Source organism: Oryctolagus cuniculus, chromosome X, assembly GCF_964237555.1.
Source record: "Oryctolagus cuniculus chromosome X, mOryCun1.1, whole genome shotgun sequence".
NCBI lineage: Eukaryota > Metazoa > Chordata > Mammalia > Lagomorpha > Leporidae > Oryctolagus > Oryctolagus cuniculus.
This window is the reverse complement of record NC_091453.1, coordinates 39,564,493-39,584,264: the sequence shown is the minus strand read 5'-3', so window position 1 is coordinate 39,584,264 and position 19,772 is coordinate 39,564,493. Positions and strand designations below refer to the sequence as shown.

Below are 19,772 nucleotides of genomic sequence, written 5' to 3'. Positions count from 1 at the left end.
CTCAACATGATGCCCTCCAGTTACAACCCTTTGGACACCAATGATAGGATTTCAATATTTATAGCTAAATAATAACAATAATAAATAATAGTAAGACTAAATCTGATCATTTCAAATAAAAGAAGATACTGGGAGGAAGAAACACATACATGGATGAAAGCTGAGGTGGGGAATGGGGAACTGAGTTATAATTTGGTATATCTGTTCTGGAGAGCTATTTGTATACACCATGACTGAAGTCTGCTTCTAGATACTTACTCTCGAGAAATTCTGACAGATGTGCCTAAGGGAAATGAGACAGTACAAGACATTCACTGTGGAACTATTCACAATAGGAAAAAAAAGAGAAAAGCAGAAAGATTTGGATTTCCCATTGTGACAATGCAGGGAGTTGCTTCTGGCAAGCAGCAGGTGTAGGCCAGGCATTGCTAAACATTCTACAATACATAGGACCACCTTCCACAAGAAAAAAATACAGTGCTAAAATTGTGTTAAAATTGAGAAAACCTGGATTATCACAATTTATAAGGATCATCATTTTCTAATCTGGAAAATATTTCCACAAGATCCTAATGTCTCTTCCTGATCACTTTCACATTCATGGAATGTTGATTATAGCCATGCAATTTCACTCTATTTGTCCTCATGTTTGCTTTGTACATCTGTTTATTTTAATCTTTGCATTTATATTTCTACAGATCTGTTGCTATTTTCTGTGCAACAATTTTTGTTCCAGTTCCTACAACTTAAATTCTTCTTAGGTTTGCCTTTCTGTATTTCTGACCATTCAAATTAGCTTTGGGGACTTTATATGAAATACAACTCAAATTTGGTCACTTTAATATCTAGTCTTTTTGGCTCTTGAATCATAAAAGGAAATCTAATTAGGCTGCCTAATTCTAAAGCATATACTCCATGTTCCTCAATTTGCAAAAATACTATATTTTTGGTAAAGTTCATGGATCCACTAATAATCTAGCAGGTTGACGCTGGACCACTCCTCGTCCCCACAAAAATTGCCAAACCCCCTTTTGGGCCTCTGATAAAATTTCATTTTCAAAGCTTACCTCAAGTCTTTCTACCTCCTTGAGGTCTTTTCAACCATTTTGTCCCACTATGACTGGTCTTAAAACTGGATTTCTGGAGAACCAGCTATCTGTTACCAACATGTTGAGCATTCAGCAGTACTTTATGTAAATATTCTTCATGAGCCTCACCCAATCAATTGGAACATAAATATATTCACAGAATAGATTAAGCCATACTCATTCTGTATTCTAGTGCCTGACATGTAGTTAATGCAACATTTGGTACTGAGGTTGATGATGACTATGACAGTAGTGTGTGTGTTTGTGTGTGTGTGTTGATAGAAATGTCACGGCCTCTATTACATTTGTATACTTGCATACATTGTCCCTGAGGCAGGGACAAACTGAGGGTTGACTGGGGAAACAAAGAAAAGCAAATTCCCACTCTCTTGTAGTCTCAGTATATTTCTTGTTTCCTTGCCCCCTTACCCTTTTGTCTAATTAATGCTCAGCTCTCATTCAGAAATAAATGAAATGTCATCTTTCTGAACTGTTAACTCCTTGAAGGCACAAAACATTGTTTATTTATACTAGAAATCCTAGAGCACAAAAGTTGCTAAGCTGAATGGAACCACCAACCTGCCACATAATAAAAGGAGAAGCCAGTCACTCTGTTCTACTAGAGATTTTGAAGATATTGATTTTCACATGTACTATCACCTGATTCTCACCTGTATTTGTGTTATACATTCTCTGGTCTTTTTAATATTAAATGAGGAAAAATATGAAAGTGCTTGGCCTCCAGTAGATACCCAATAAGAGCCCTCTTCCTCTCTATTCACTCATTGCATAAATAAATATTGAATGCCCATCATGTGCCATGCATGGTTTTTGGTTCTGAGGAAAACAGTATTAAATTAAATCAAACAAAAATCTCAGTCTCCACAAAGCTTATACTCCTGTTAAAAAAAAAAGATACTGAAAAAAAAGTAAATGTATAATGCACAAGTAGAATTAAATGTTGAGGATAAAAGAAGCATGCAAGGAAGACTAAGAATGTTAGGTGTTTGTAGAGTTGGATTATTTTGAAAAGAACAGCCAAATAAAGCCTACTGGGAGATCATACCTGGACAGAGATCTGAATGAAAATAGGGAGTAAATTTTGCAATGATATGGGAAAGGAAAAAAGTGTTAAATAGAGGAAAATTGCATGAAAATCTTGAGGCAAAGATGTGCCTATCATGATTAAGGATCAGCAAGAAGGCCAATACATGCTTTAAAGATCAGACCAGGAGTACATACTGATATACAAACCGTCTGCACAATATAAATAGATGTTCGCTGATGCACAGATATTTTTTTTTTGTATATCTGAGTAGTATGGGTGAATTGTGTCCTCCCAAAGGATATGTTTTAAGTCCTAACCCCTGACACCTGTTAATGAGCAGATGAAGTTTATGAATATATACCAGCAGAAACACTAGTCTTGGCTAAAATAGACAGAGATAGAATGAAATGAAGGAATGATGACTTCAAGTGCAGAGCCATAGGTACAGAGACCTAGGCCAACTCGTTCCCTTTAAGTAGAGAAGGCAGTGCCACTGTCCTGTTTGACTGAGAAAGACTGCCCCAGAGAAAAGAGCATCACATCACATAGGATTATTCTCAGGCCTTGCAATCTAATAGAATATTCCATGCTGAGTTTTAAATCTGCTTTGGATACATGACTCCTTTTTTACTTCTATTGCTTTCCTTTTGGAATGAAAATGGATGTTTCTTGCCTGTCACATCATTATATTCTAGAAAGTTATATTTTCTCTTGATTTCAGTGGTCTGCAGGGGAAAGGGAAATTTTCTCCAAGATGGACCATACCTTGAATCTCAACCATACCATATTTAGATCAATTCAAAAATGGGATTTGAGACTTATCTTTTTTGACAGGCAGAGTTAGACAGTGTGAGACAGAGAGAGACAGAGAGAAAGGTCTTCCTTCTATTGGTTCACCCCCGCAAATGGCTGCTACAGCCGGCGCGCTGTGCCGATCCGAAGCCAGGAGCCAGGTGCTTCCTCCTGGTCTCCCATGCAAGTGCAGGGCCCAAGCACTTGGGCCATCCTCCCACTGCCTTTTCAGTCCACATAAGAGAGCTGGACTGGAAGAGGAGCAACCGGGACAGAACTCGGCGCCCCAACCGGGACTAGAACCTGGGGTGCCGTTGCTGCAGGCAGAGGATTAGCCTAGTGAGCCACGGTGCCAGCCAGGACTTGGGACTTTTTGAATTGACATTTTGTTGATATTTTTAGATTTAAAATTGATGCTGGCATGGTTTAAGACTTGTGGAGATATTGGAATAAGATGAACGTATTTTGCCATGGGAAGGTCATACATTTTGGAAGGCCAGATGAAAGACTATTATATCTTGAATTGTGTCCTTCAAAAAGATACGTTGAGGTCCTAATCATCAATCATTTTGAGTGTGGCTTTATTTGGAAATAAGATCATTGCAGATGCAATAACAATGAGGTTATGAGATTGGACCCTAATTCAATATGACTGCAGTCCCTACAAAAAAGAGGAAAATATCATTTGAAAAGACACACACACACACATAAACTGAGATAGCAATGCGAAGACAGAGGCAGAAACTAAGAATTACACTGCCACAAGCCAAGGAGTGTCTAGGGCTTACCAAAAGCTGAAGGAGACGAGGAAGGATCCTGCCTGCCCAAGAGGTTTCAGAGTGAGAATAGTCTTGTCATAGGGATTTCTAGCCTTAGAACTATGAGAGAATAAATTTCTACTGCCTAGAGCAACCCACATTGTGATACTTTGTTACAGCAGTAGAAAGCAATACACCAAATATTCCTTTATGTGGAGATGTATCTATATGAAGTGTGTGTGTGTGTGTATATATATATCTCAAATGCTAGCTGTGTGACTGTGAACAACTTTTTAGTTAACTTCTCTGATTCTAGACCTCATTATTTGTTAAAAACAAAAACAACAGCAACAGTAGTGGGGCAGTAACATACCATAGGTTGTATTAAGAAGATTCAAGAAAGTAACATTTATACAGGGCTAACACAGTTACACACACTCAGAGGCTAGTTCTCTTCTGCCCTTGTCTACTTAAGAAGAGGCTAAACAGCTTGAGTTCTTTCCTACTCTATGGTTGTACCATTTCTAGCTAGCAGACCGGTGACTGGGTGGCAGTTTGAAATAGGAATTTGACATTCTGGACCAAAATGGGACAATTTTAACACACTATCTTAAATCTACATTTAAAAGCAATGTAGCCAGAGGAAACTTTGAATAAAGTTAAAGCTATCATTGAGCATTACCAATACGTGTATTATTACATCCATAGCACGGTTGTGAAAGAAGAACTCAATTGAATAGGTTCTAGTGATACTTAAGAATCTTCTCCTGAAAGTTCTCAATTGTCTTAGAGTTTTACGAAATCGAATTATCTCAAGTAATCCCATCAACTTGCAGGCCATCCTGTGTTACAAGGTCTAGCAAGAAATATTTAAAAAGATTTCCCTGTGGAAATTCTTGAATTTCCTACTTCATCTAGCCAGTAAATTGAGAATTTTTCCTTCCCCAAAAAGGAAAACAGAAACTCAACTCCCTTCAGACACAACTGGCATGCTTCAGGACCAGAAGCGAGAGAATATTTTAAATCTATTTACCTCTAACTGCCAACAACTCTGAACATTATCCCCAAATATCCAAATTGACCTCATTCTTCCACTAGAGTAATAATAACTTTATGAAGAGTGAACCTATTGCCTCAGAAACCTGCATAACATCCATGCACTATATCTGAGACATTTCCATACAAAATGAATTAAAACTATTTGCAAATAAAATTCAACATAAACACAGTAACAACTCAACAAATCAAATTTATGTTCATATCATTCACAAGCTGCAAGACAGTCCCTCTTCTTTACCTACATAGACTGAGGTGAAATAGAAAAAGCAATTCAATGTCATAAAGAAAAAAGTGTAGGGTTTAATAAGCACAGAATGAGAATCAGGAGTAGGGTTCACGCCTAGACTCTACAACTTACTAGTTGTATGAACTTGAGAAATCATTTAAGATTTGTAAGTATCATTCTCTTCGTTTGTTAAAAAATTGGGTAATGAACTTTGATCTTTTTTAAGTCCTTGCTATGCAACATTTATACATCCAGGAGAATAACCGGCATCACTCAGAAACAGAAATTAAAATCTTCTCAAGTCCCTCCCCTATACATTCTGATTCATAATCTGCACTGTAAGCTGACACATAGATGACTTATATACCATTAAAGTTTTAGCATTACTGACTTAGGTGAAGCAGAAGAGAATTAAAGGAATTTGTACAATTTTACCAAAACAATTAGAATGCCAGGGTTGGCACTGTGGCACAGTTGGTTAAGCCATCATTTGCAGAACCAGCATCCCATATTGGCGTCAATTCAAGCCTGGCTGCTCCACTTCCTATCCCTTTCCCTACTAATGTGCCTTGGAAAGCAGCAGAAGTTGGCCCAAGTGTTTGAGCCCCTGTACCCACTTGGGACACCAGGATGTGTGCCTCCTGGCTTCAGCCTGGTTCAGCCCTGGCCATTGCGACCATTTGGGGAGTGAGCCAGTGGATGGAAGATCTCTCTCTCTCTCTCTCTCTCTCTCTCTCTCTTTCTCCAACTCTGACTTCCAAATAAATAAATAAATCTTTAAATAAAAGCAAATTAGGATGTCAAAGTTAGAAGTAGATATGAATGGGGCTTCAGAGATACAGAAAGGGCTTGGAAATGTTACCATGAGATTGGATGAAAGGAAGCAGGAGCAGCTGGGATTCTTTTCATAGATTACAAAGTACATACTTAAAGTATGCCCAATCTAAGAATGTGTTAAGGGGGAAATGGGATAGTAGATAAAGAAGATATGAATACTATTATTGACTGACTGAAAATTATATGCTAGGTATTTGTGTTAGTCCACTTTCTGCTGTTACAACAAAGTATGGCAGACTGGGTCAATTAATGAAGAAATTTATTTTTTCACAGTTCTGGAGGCTGAGAAGTTTGTGATCAAGGAACTGTCATCTGGTAAAGGCTTTCTTGCTCCATCATAACATAATGGAAGGGCATCATATCACATAGTGAGAAGGCATGTGCGCAAGAGAGAAGCAGAAACAAGAGAAAGTCAAAAGAAGCCGAAATCATTTTCACAACAATCTGCAATCGGGATAATGTCCTTATCCATCCATGAAGGTGAAGCCGTCATGACTTAATCATCTCTGAAAAAAATTATATCTCCCAATACCGTCACAGTGGCAATTAAATTTCAACATGAGGGGCACATGTTTAGCCTGGTGGTAATAACACTGCATTGGGATACTTGTGTCACATTAAAGTCCTGGCTTTGCTCTAAATTCCAGTTTCCTGCTAATGTACACTCTGGCAGGCTGCAGGTGATGGATCAAGTGATTGGGTTCCCACCACCCACATGGGAGATCTAGATTGGATTCCCAACTCCTAGCTTTGGCCTGGGTCAAATTTTGACTTCTGTGGGCATCTGGGGAGTGAATCAACATATGGGAGTTTCTCTCTCTCTCTCTCTCTCTCTCTCTCTCTCTTCCTCATCATCATATAAAATAAAATATCCCAACATGAATTTTATAGGGGACATTTAAACATAGCAGTATTTTTATATACTTTAATCATAACAATTTTACAAGATAGGTATTGTCAATAATTAAGGACAGAGCCTTGCACAAAATTATTGCTTAATAAATTTTATCTGTTAATATTATTTGTAATAAATATTGTATTAACCTGTCAATTAAAGGACTGGAAGAAGGAGAGAGAGTATCCAAAGTAACAAACCCATAGGTATTTTACTACGACTTAAACTGACTTCATCAAAGAGGAAAGTAAAAGTAAACAAACAGATGTTTGCCCAGATTTCAAATCCTCCATGTGAAAATCTCTTCCTGGGGAATTGCTTGTTTTCAGATCTAGGTTCTCCTCACTTAACTTTGAAGAGTATAGATTCTTACCCTGACAACAAGTAACTCTTTCTCTGAGAAATTCAATATAATTCTATTCTGTTTATAAAATTCAGAGTGAATTCCAAAAAAGGCAGCAGGAGTTGGACAGAGAGATTGGATTCCTGTCTACCCCAGCTTCTTGAGAGAGGATAGTTTTATCAAGAGCAGCTCGTTTTGGAACCTTAGGGTAGGAGGGCTTCTGTTTCAAATCTTCTAGAGGCAGTTAGCAACCTCAGCACTCCAACTTCTGAGAATACCTGTAAGGAAACTGGACCTAAAGCAGAATCCTTCAAATATCAACTATGACTGCAGTATGAAGTGTCACAAGGGGAACTTTAAAATAACTGGAAAAAAAAACTCATTGGATAAACAAGTGTCCCAAGCCTCATCTGGGAAGCAAAAAACTTGGAAATTTCTGGGAGTTAAGGGGACCCAGGAAGGAGAAGCACAGGAAATTGCTGTCATACTATCTAGTTTTAAAACACATCTTATCTAGCCTATGTAGTTCTAAAACTCCAGTCCAGGCATGTCACCATCAGCCACTCTAGACTTCTCCCCTTTTCATCCAGGGCTGTTACCCTTTAAGACACACTCACCAGGTCCCATTCATTGGCTTTTAGGCCACTGCAGTAATTGATAAGGTGATTTTTAAGCCACTGAAGGAAGCCCTGTGAGCTTCAAAGCAGTAAGAGAAAGCTGAAGACTGATATTATGGAGATTTGGGGATCAAATTTCTTTACACAGCAATAGCAACAGATTCACTACAGTAAAGGACCAGACCACTGGGAGTACACTGTACCCTGCACACTCCCAAAGTAGAAGTCTTGACCCAACAAGCAAAACAGATAGGCAGTGGGTTGAGAGACTTCCAAGAGAACGTAAGATCCTACTGCATAGTGGACAAGATAAAAATAATGTTTCGTACAAGGGATACATTTGGAAATATCTTCTCTGAACATGATCTGCTTATAACTCCTCTGTGATTAGCAAAGGTATACCCATAGCTTATATTATAATCCTAGCCTTCTGGTCAGAGCTTGTTTATCTAGGGGCAGGGAGCTGATCAAAGCCAGGCCTATCAGTGTCCAATTCCCAGAGTCTGAAAAGTTGGAACATAGAGAGCCAGCAGTTTTCCATGTGACTAAATTGCAACACATGAACACATGAAGATGGGTGAGCTATCTCTTGATGATTACGTGTTACAACTTTCTGAGAGAAGAAGCAAACAAATTTGCAGAGGAAAGCACATATAAGGCTATTTTATTTTAATGCAAAAATAAATATAGAAATCTACACTTACAAAGGGTATGCAAAAAGTTCACGGATTGGGGTGGGCATTTGGCACAGCAGTTAAGGCACCAATTTGGATGCCACATCTCATACAAGTGTGCCTCTTTCAAGTCCTGGCTTACTCCATTTCTGATCCAACTTCCTACTCACAAGCACCCAAGGAGGCAGTAGACAATGGCTCACTTGGGTCCCTGTCACTCATAACAGAGACCTAGAATAAGTTCTGAGCTCCTGCCTTTGGCCTGGCCCAACCCTGGCTGTTTCAGCCATTTGGCGAGCGAAGCAGCACATAGAAGATCTCTGTGTCTTTCTTACTTTCTCTAACTTTCAAAAATAAGATAAAAATAAAACACTTTTAAAGTCCAGGAATAATGCATATTATTGAAAGCATATGAATAGATTTCAAAAAAAATGCACCAAAATGAACTTAGTTTTAGATTCCATTTTCTGGGGCAGGCATTGTGGCATAGCAGATTAAGCCTGTGATGCCAACATCCCATATGGGCGCCAGTTAGAGACCTGGTTGCTCCAGTTCCTATCCAGCTCCCTGCTAATGTGCCTGGAAAAATAGCGGAAGATGGCCCAAGTGCTTAAACCCACATGGGAGACTGGGAAGAAGCAACTGGCTCCTGGCTTCAGCATCACACAGCCCTGGCCATTGCAGCCATTTGGGGAGTGAACCAAGGGATAGAAGATACCTCTCTCTCTCTTGCTATCTATCTATCTATCTATCTATTTATCTCTGTCTCTCCTGTTGTCTCTAATTCTGCCTTTCAAATAAAAATTTTTAAAAGATTTTAAAATTTCCATTTTCCAGAAACTTTTTGAGGTACCCCCATATATAACACAGAAGGGAACCTATCTTAGGTTTCCTACATTTTCCCACTTCGAAACCAAAACCCTTCATATGATCCACTCCAATTGGTTTCTGCTCTTCACAAGTAAAGAATATTAATAAATAACATGTATAAACAGGCAGTAACTGCTCACTTGGTAATTATATATCAGGATAGGATTCATTATGCCATACTGTCATTAAAGAAGGTGCAAACTTATATTTCATATGAGATCTTCCACCTCTTATAAACTGCAATGAATTCAAATTTTTTAGAAACATGGCTCAAGACCAGGGGTGGGAAACATCTGGCTTGCAAGACACATAAGGCCTGCAAAATCATTTGTCATGGCCCTGCCAGGGCAACCACGGGTGGGACTCAAAATTCTATAAATCTATAGCAGGCTAATTTTTGAGTTGATAATTTTGTATGCTTAGAATGATGTTATAAATATCTAAATTGCCCTTGGAAGAAAATAGATTCCGCATACCTGATCTATAAAAAGTATACCTGTGGCCTAAATGCAGAGTGTAAGGACTAATGTTTTCTTACTAGTTAGAGCTTTAATCTAGTTTTATTTTTCATCATGTACCCATTTTTCTACTGCATTAATGATCTACTTGGATTCTACTTCCTTTTTGGTTTTATTGACTAGCTAACTAAACATAAGAATGATTAAAATAATCATTAGTGATTAATCATAATGATTCAAAATGTGGATTATGGAGCCAAAGAATCTAAGTTCAAATGCAAATTATGCCAGCTATTAGCAGAATTTTCCCAGTTTTTCTATAGTTACTGTCAAAGTTTGGGAGTGCCAAAGTTTCTTCATTTATCAAATGAGGATAATAAGTTCAGTATTTTCAATAGTATCTGGAATATTTATTATTGTATTATTATTAATTATAATTATCATGATCACTTTAACTGCCCTGACTAGGGTAGTTAGCAATCCAGCCTCTTGTAAAGTAGGAGGGTCTCACCCCTTCTCCCTGATCTCCAGTGAGTTTTGGGTTTCAATGGGTCCCCAAATTTCTGTTTACCTTCTGCCCCAGTAATCTTTCTGGTGTCTGTTGACTGACCCTCTGTGCCAAAGATCCTACTAATTTATCTCTGTAGTGCTAGGAACAGCTGTATACAACCACCAAGATTATGAATAGTAAAGAATAGCTTTTGGGGAAAGTGCTCATAATACAGTGCATATAAAAAATAAGACTCCTTTCTTTATGGTGGTATCCTGGATTCTGCTTGCCTTTCCAGTGTTTTTTCCTGACACCAAATTAAGAACAACCTAAAATGAAATACTATTTCCTGAATTCATCAACTCTCTTGGGTGTCCATTCATTTATACACGATATTCTTTCCATCTGCAATGCCTTTGCTTTTCCAATTTACATACCTTGAAAACTACTTATCACTAAAGATTCAAAGATCATATCTTAGCAAATCTTCCTCGATCCCCTCAATTCCCATGTCACTCACATCTTTCCTGATCATATTAATGATTCCCTGTCTTGGCAAGTTTGCCAATATCCCCCTCTTTAAATTGCAACTTACCTTAACATTCTTTATTTTTAAGATGCACATAACTCTTTTGATTTAATTGAGACACATGCAAAAGGGTTAGTCTGGTCTTTGATATACAGTAAGGGATCAAAAAAATGCTACATGTTCATTTTGTCTGTCTTCTATCTGAGCTCCAAGGCACAACTGAGATCTAACAATTTGTATTCTCATGTTTTAGTACAGAACTGGCCACAAAAAGGGCTCTCAGGGGATATGTACTAAGTGAATGAATGAATGACTGGATGTTGTTTCCTCCTTTCAAAACCATTGCTTTATATAAGTGGAAATGATTAACATATGTGACCAAGTTCAATTAAACTAAAGCTGCAGCAAGAAAATACATTCTGAATTTCTTTCAATATTTTCTGCTCTATTACATACACATCATTCACTGACCAGCAAAAATACCCCCTGTTCAAGGAGCTATTTCAAAAGTCCAGCTATCTATGGAACAAAATATAGGCCATCTCAGCATCAGGAGGCATAAGCTAAATAAGAGCATTCTTTGGAGCTTAGCTGTTCCCCTGAGGCACCAGAGGAGTATTGACCTTGCTGCTTCTGCCCCACATGTACTACCACTACAGAAAAAAATTCTCTAAACTCACCCCTTCTCTAACCCTACTCTGTTCCCCTTTAACACATATTATGTTAATGTCCACTATCTGCCTTCAGTTATAAGGATCTTCCTGCTTAATATATCCTTTCCCCTCCACTCTGACTATTCAAATCCTGGCTATACTTCAAAATGCAGCTAGGCTTCATAGAGAAATTCACGTTTGAATTGGAAACCATTAAATGTTTAGGAGTTCACCCAAAACAAAAGGATGGTGTACAAGAAAAAGCTGAAGTAGTGTAGTGAATGTTATGGAATAACGACAGGCATGGAGCTTGTGAAAGCCCATGGTATGTTCAAGAAACCATGTAGTGACTTGCTTATAGAAATTAATTTTTTTAATATGGCTCCTATGATGGTGAAAAGTCACAAGGCATTGAAAAATAAAAGGTACGTTGATGATAGAAAGTGAAACATCTAACTAAAAGACATGAATTTAATACTGTAATGATGAAGAACATTTGAAGGATTTAATTTTTTTAACTTGTTTGATTTCTTTTGAAAAGCAGAGATTGAGGGACAGACAGAAAGCTCCCATCTACTGGCTCACTCCACAAATGACTGCAACAGTCAGAGACTCAGGCTGAATCCAAGAGCTGGTAACTCAATCCAGGTCTCCCACATGGTGTGGCAAAGACCCAATTACTACAGCAATCATCTGTTGCCTCCCAGGATTAGAATTAGTAGGAAGCTGGAATTGAGAGCAGAACCAGTATTTAAAAACAGGTATTTTAATGTAGGACACAAGTGTCCCAGGTGGCTTCTTAACTGCTGTGCCAAATGTCCAACCCTTTGAAGGACTCTGAATATAGCACTTCCAAGGTAAAATATGTATTTCAAATATAGCCTATGTAGAATAATTTGAAGTCTGCATTAGTTTCCTAGGGCTGCCATGACAAAATGCCACAAATTGGTTGGTTTAAAGAATAGAAATGTACTGTCTCAAGTTCTGGAGCCCAAAAGTTGGAAATCAAAGTGTCATCAGGGCTGCTTCCTTCTGAGAACTGTGCGGGAAAGATTTGTTCTAGCCTCTATCATTGGCTTGCAGATGGCTGTTGTTCCACATCCCATTCCCACTATGCAAGCCTGATTATGTATTCAACTTTGCCTCTTTAATAAGGACACCAGTAAGATTAGGGCCCATCCTAATGTCCTCATTTTAATGTTATTAACTCATTTGAACTTTATAACTTATATCTAAATGTAGTCATATTCTGAGGTTCTAGGGGAAAGAACTGCAACATATTTTTGAGGCACTCTATTCAAACCATCACAAAGTGCAAAGAGATTAGAAACATAATAAATGAGCTATTGTAATAATCTAGGTGAGAGATGATGAAAAATTAAGCAAAGATACGATGAAAAGGGATGGAGAAGATACAAAGAAGCAGAATCTGGAAGGTGAAGGAAAGGAGACAAAGATGACTCCAGGGTATATTGCTTTGTTGATTTAAATCACTGTTGAGTTGTAAATAGAAATGGGAATTGAGGGCTTGATGACATATTAAGGGTTTTGGACATATTAAGTGTAAGGTATTGATGTGTGTAGTTAAATGAATGGATGGTCTAGACTCAGGAGAAACATTCAGTCTGAAGATGCAAATTTGTTATGTGAGCAGTAATCAGTGTATGTATGGCAGTTGAAGCCCTTGGGGGACAAGATAATCCAAATAAGGATTATAAAGTGGCAAGAGAAGAGAATAAAAAGAGCAGTCAGAGAGGCAGGTAGAAATCCAAAGAATAAAAGGAAATGTAAATTTTATTTTATTTATTTGAAAGGCAGAGGGACAGAAATATAGGGAAAAAGAAAGGTGGGGAGAGAGATTTTTCCATCTGCTGGTTCACTTCCCAAATGACCATAATGGCTGGGGCTGGACCAGGACAAAACCAGAAGCCAGGAATTCCATCTGGGTTTCCCACATGGATGGCAAGGACCCAAGTACATGGGCCATCTCCCATTTTTTTTTCCCGGTCACATTAGCCGGGAGCTAGATGAGAAGTAGAGCAGCCAGAACATTAAAAGGGTTTCTGATATGGGATGCCAGTGTGATGAAGTAGCAGGAGGCTAACTTAACCCATTGAACCATGACTCCAGCCCCCAAAAGTGAAGTTTTAAAGAAAGGGGTAGCCAACAGCCTTGAATATGGTAAAGATTCAAGTAGGTTGGCTGGTGCTGGGGTTCACTTGACTAATCCTCCACCTGCGGCGGCGGCACCCAGGGTTCTAGTCCCAGTTGGGGTGCTGGATTCTGCTTCTCTTCCAGTCCAGTTCTCTGCTATGGCCCAGGAAGGCAGTGGAGGATGGCCCAAGTGTTTGGGCCCTGCACCTGTGTGGGAGACCAGGAGGAAGCACTTGGCTCCTGGCTTCAATCGGCGCAGAGTGCCGGCCATAGCGGCCATTTGGTGGGTGAATCACCGGAAGGAAGGCCTTTATCTCTGTCTCTCTCTCTCACTGTCTAACTCTGCCTGTCCCCCCCCCCCCCACACACACACACACAAAAGATTCAAGTAGGTTAAAGATCAAAAGAGAGAACAGGAGACATGATAGAACTTTAGCTAACTTTAGTAAAAGTGGTAATTTGTTAAGTGTTATTGAATCGATTCTTTAGGATCATGGAAAGAATCTGTTTGCAAGCTAAAGATTCTGCACCTGTAGCGTAACAGTCAAGGTACAACTTTGTAAAGTTGAGTTCAAATCTCAGTTCTGCCACTTACTAGATGTGTGACGTTAGGTAAGTTGCTTGACTTTTCTGGTCCCCAATTTCCTTAACTAAACAGGGAGGAAAATAACTACCTACTTTCATGGGATTGTTGTATTATACAAATTTATACATGTAAAGTGCTCAGTTGAGATCTACAGAGTAGATCTACAACAAGTATTATTGCTAAAATGTAGTATTGGTTGGATGGGTGGGAGAATCAAACTAAAGAAGAGAAAAGGAAGCTAAATAGTGGGATAATTTCTCAGAATATACAGAAAAGAATGGATCTATTACACTTACTGTGTGACCTAAGGTAGATATTTTACTTCTTAGTGCCTCAGACTCCTCATCCGCAAAATGGAGATGATAATAGTGCCTACCTAACTCACAAACTTATTCTAAGTGTTAAATGAAATGATGCATGATGCATGAAAAACAAAGAATGTTGAAATCGAATGAAATAAGGATAAAGTGAAATGATGCATGAAATAAAAAGGGTCATATACTCTCATAGTTATTGTGGTTTCTGTGATGAGGGAGTGGGAATAGGGATCCAGAAATGGAACAGGAACAAGCATATTCCTTCCCTACCTTTCTTAGATAGGGCATAGTGAGCCTCTGTGACTGATGGGACTGTTCTGTCCCTCAAGAGTCTTGGGGCTGAAACAATTTTTGAGAACATCTAGAATCTAAGGCACTCATTATCAAACTTCAGTGTGCATCCAAGTCACCTGGAAGGCTAATTAAAATACTCCTTTCCAAGGTTTACCCTTAGGATTTCTGGGATGCAGCCTGAACATTTGCATTGTAAAAAGGTTGCCAGGTGATACTCTTATTGACCAGGCACCATACTGAGAACTTCAGCTCTAAGCCAGTTATTATCAACCTTGACTAAACATTGGAATCATCTGGAGAGCTCTTGTAAAAAAACCCTTCATTCAGGTTGTACCCTAATAAAATTTATCAGAATTTCAGAGGCTAGACAATGATATCAGTATTTTAAAATATTCCCAGATGATATCAGTGTGTGGTCAAAGTTGAGAATTTTTATAAGAGAAGCTATTTTGTACTTTTGTGACTTGTTCTTTTTCTTGTCACATTGCTCCTCTTTGAACTTCTTTGGCAATTTTTTCTTTTTTTATCTCCCTTTTCTCTCACTCTTCTGAGTTCCTCAGTGCCAATGAGGCCAAACTTGCAGTTCCAATTGGGAAGGATTTGGATAGAAGCATAGTGTGTAACTTAAAATAAATTATGTATTCCAGCAGAACTATAAGTTAAAAATACTTCCAAGAAAATAATTTTCATGATCTCATGCTAACTAAACAGTACTGTAAAATCTTGTGATACTGTCTTAAAGAGGTAAAAAATCCTTCTAGTGCTGTAATTTATTCTGATATTATTCAATGTTAAATAATACTGAAAAGACTTTTGTACTTAAAGTTCCAAATGAGTTAGATAGTTATTCTAAAACAATGGTTATGATGTAATTAAGTTGTTTTAGTTGACATAAACAATTCAGCAATAAATTTACTAAGTTTTTCCACAAGGAGCATTGTATCCAAAACATAACATGATCCATCCTGATTGTTTTATAAAGAACAATTCAAGATTCATCCTATTTAGCAGAGTAGAATTTTAAATAAAATTATTGCTGATGCTTATTTTTCTTTAAAAATGGCTTCCTATCTCATGAAGAATAAGAAACAAAGTCTTTACAAGATCCTGCATGATCCAGACCCTCCCTCTTACTGACATCATAGCCTGACTTTTGCCCCTTTACTTCAGTGATACTTGCCTTATTGCTATTCTTTGACACTAGGTCTTTATATGTGCTATTTCTCTGTCTGGAAACCCTTCCCTCAGGTATTCTCAAGGCTGGTTGGCCCACTTCATTTAGATATGTTCTTAAATATTACCATATCAAAGAAACCTGACTGCTCTCTATCAAATAGCTTTCTCCAACCCATGTGCCCTTTTAAACTTTGTCCTACCTTATCTTCACTTAACGTGTACCTTTGCTCTTATAGCCTCTATCAACATCGCCTCATGTGACATATTTTCCCAGAGTCTTGTGCAATGATGGTACAGAGTAGATTCTCAGTAAGTATGTGTTCAATAAATATAATAACAATCTAATTTTCTGTTGATACTTTCTCTTCATAGCTCCCTACTCTTGAAGAGTAAAAACTAGAAGGAGGCGAAAGCAAAAGGAAATGTAGGGATAAGCTGTATAAGCTGTTCTAGCCCAGGCATTCCAGAAGGGGATTTAGAGGTCAAAAATACTGCTAGCAAAAATACAGATAGTGAGAGTGAGACAATCATCTCTGACGAAACCCTTTTGCCTCAGCATAGCTGGAAGTTCTCCACAATTCCAGGAAGCAGAATGATTTACACCAAACAATTCAAAGTGCTCCAGGGAAGTCACTTGAAGCCCTCCAAGAAGGATTTCTATTCCTTGCCTGGAATACTTGTCAGTGAGCTCACAAACCTTTCATTGTCCTAGAAAGAGGTTAAGCATATTTCAGCAACAATATTTTATGAAAGCTAAGATCTGCCTAGTTTCCATATTCCATACCTATAAACACTAAAAAAGAAAAATCAACCAACATAAACACAAAGGGGACAGTCAAGAGTTAAAATGGAAGCACAGTAGTCCCTAATATATTATATGAATAACAAATACAGGGGGGTTGCTACAGAACAGCACATAGTTCCTTTCCCACCCTCCATACAAGGGTGTATATAACAGAGTTCAGTGGGTATGACATGTACAAGTGACTCTTGGCTGTATGACAAGACTGCACTCACACAGTCAAAAGCAACAAAGAACATTCCATTGAATTAATGTTTTTCTTTGTTTTTAGGAGCTCTTGGGTCGAGGTCTTTAGGAAGAAAGACCCCTGAATGAAGCTTTTATTTTTTTGAACTGAACCCAGTGAACTCAATAATATGCCCATTCAAAATAAGGTTGTTTTGAGGTTTAGAAAACCTGTTAAAGAGAGGAGGTGGAGGATGGTTCTTTGGCTACAATTTTCCTAGGAACCCATAACTGACACATGCCCGTGATAGGAGTTGGCACTAAGGATGTAATGAAAAACATCATATTAAAAAAGGGAGGGGTTCTGTGCCTTGAATTTAACACCAGAGACAGCTAAACCAGTAAACTACAGAGCACTGGAAACTGGCATTCCGCTGACCAAAAAAAATTTTCAGAATGAAATACTCACTCTAGAATGTCAAACAGCACATTTTCATATCTTTGACCTATGGGATATCATAAGCCCCACCCATAGTCCTGCCACCCTCCCTAAGCAGAAGCATGAGACACAAATATGAAAGGGATGTCACAGGCCCATAAGAGGCCCTTACTAACAAGTGTTACCACACCAGATCTTCTTTATTTAACAGCAGAAAGGAGCTGGTGAAGTCCTTCTTCCCACTACAATCTCCCTGACTGGACATGGACATGGGAATGACCAATTAGGCAAGGTGACTTCAGCTTTCCTATGGAAGAAACCTACTCCTTTTATGTATGTATGCCATTTTGACTTAAATTCCTACTTCTCCCATCTGGATCTCCCAAACATTTGGGATTTGGCATATGGATGGATGCCAAGTACTGAAGAAAAGACAATAAACATGAAACATTGAGTTATTCATATGAGGAATGCTCGGTAAATGTTGGAGTCAAATTCAACATCCTTTTCCACATTTTGTGAAGAAACCTTAGCCACCAATCAGTTACAAAAGGAATGAATGACAACACTCTGCATGGCCTTGATATTTTACACCCACCACCTAGCAGCATCATCATCCACAGGCAATACACCTGGCATTCAACAATCAGGTGTATAATGAATTACATTCTTCCAGTTCATTAAACCGTCAAGGTACCTTTCTGAAATCGAAAAATTTCCCTTTCAGTTAAAACTGCAAAGCCAATTACTCTGTGGTCAAGTAATGTGCAACTTGGCAATACTGCCTACAGTGCACCTCCTAAGAATCAACTGGATGTTAAAAGCAAGTTGTAAGTCTGGTCTGAGGAAGAAAAAGCTTACCTCCCCACATAAATCTTCCCCCAACATATGTTTAGTGTTCTAGTAAGGCTAGACACTGCCATCCTTTCAGAAACCGAATTTCCAGTCAAATACAGACTTTCCCTCAGTTGAAATAGTGCACTGTCCCTTTAAGAATCCAGGCAAGATGGAGCCTTCCAAAGCTCACAGCTAGAGGCTTCAAGGAACCTGACAGGGATACTGGAGTATGACAGAAAGAAAGAATGCTTGCAGAGAGGAAGTAGAGGCTCACACCAGGAGGTGAAATTGAGGCTCCCACCATACTGCCAATAAACTAGGCGCGTCTATCCCACGGATGGCAGCTTCGTTAGGCTATAAAGCACCACCCCTCCTCCCCTCCCCTCCCCTTCCTACTGAACCCCACCCAGCTCCACCCTTCGGATCCTCCTTGAAAGAGTCGCCTTCAGTAAAGGCGGCTACTTCGCTGCCCAGAGAAAACCCTAGGGAAGGTGGCAAAAGACAGTGGACGGAAGGGTAGTTAAGCAAAATGAAACAACTTACTTTTGGACTCTGCGCTTCCGTAGGCATCCTCTCCTCGCAGCCCCCTGGCCGACGGGGCGGGGCCGGATTGAGCTGGTGAACTCGGGGTCCTCACTCCCTCGGACTGCAAACCTAGTTCAGTGGAGTTAGAGGGGATGAGCACCGACTAGGGCCGGTGTACACTCGATTTTATTTATCTCAAGAGAGAAGGTTGTGGGAGAGTTACCCAGGGGGTGGGAGTGGAGGTAAGCTCTGAAACCCTTCCCCCCTCCCTCCCAATTTCTGGCTAACTTCTTCCGCCTGGCTTTAGCGATTTCAGGGGCAATGGTTTTCTTTTTTCTTCCTTTTGGTTTCTCCCAGCTGCCTGTCCCAGACCCCACCCAGCGGCTCCACCCCATCCACTGTTACACATTCTGTCAATCACCAGCCCCTTTAAAGCTGCATTGCACGACTTGAGTTTTCATTATCCTTTGGCGGGTGAACCAGATCTCTGTGCTCCTAGCCTTCCCGACAGTTACTCCCCGGACCTTTCTGCTGGATTCATGAAGGTGAAGTTAGTGGCTAGTTGTAAGCTCCCATCCCCCGCTGCCTGAAGCTTGCATACCAGGCTCCACCCAAACTCCTTCCGGCCCAGCCAGACCTCACCACACCCCGCGCCATCTCTTTTTACTTTGTTTCTGCTAAAAGTAGTTCCCTAGTATCGCCTAGAAAGTTCCTGCAGCGCCCTCTTTGGAGCCACCCACTCCCATGCAGTTTCTGGACGGAAGTGGGTGCAACAAGCCTGGCTGAGGCTTCTGTGTTCTGCCTGGAATGGGTGCTCAGTCTCCTCCTCTGTGTGAATCTCCAAATTTCTGACAAGAATGTGGGGTGAAAGAGGGAGAGTCCTCCAAATGTGCTTGATGCCTCTAATTCATCCTGAACAGCAGTCTCATACCACTGCTCCACTCCATAAATAGGAAGCTGGATAACAGAAAGTTATCCCTGAGGTCCTGTTTTCCAGGTAGGACTCCAACATGACCCATCAGAAATCATGTTGAATGTCAATCTCCATTCCCGTTAATGACAACAACTAGTTGTTCAGGCCAAAAAATCTTGGAGCCATCCTTGACCCCTCGTCTTTCTCAAGTCACTTCAATTCTTCAG

General features: G+C 39.4%; 1 protein-coding gene across 2 annotated transcripts in view; it reads right to left on the bottom strand.

Annotated features, from left to right (window-relative positions):
- Positions 1 to 19,238, bottom strand: part of KLF8 (KLF transcription factor 8) — a 275,328-nt gene extending 256,090 nt beyond the window's left edge. The window contains exons 1-2 of one of the 2 annotated variants that reach the window (XM_017349867.3): positions 19,157 to 19,238; positions 18,651 to 18,761 (exon numbers count right to left, since the gene is read on the bottom strand). The gene's annotated coding sequence lies outside the window, so the exon portion shown is untranslated. The other variant, XM_051827724.2, reaches the window with a different exon arrangement.
- Positions 19,239 to 19,772: the final 534 nt, after the last annotated feature.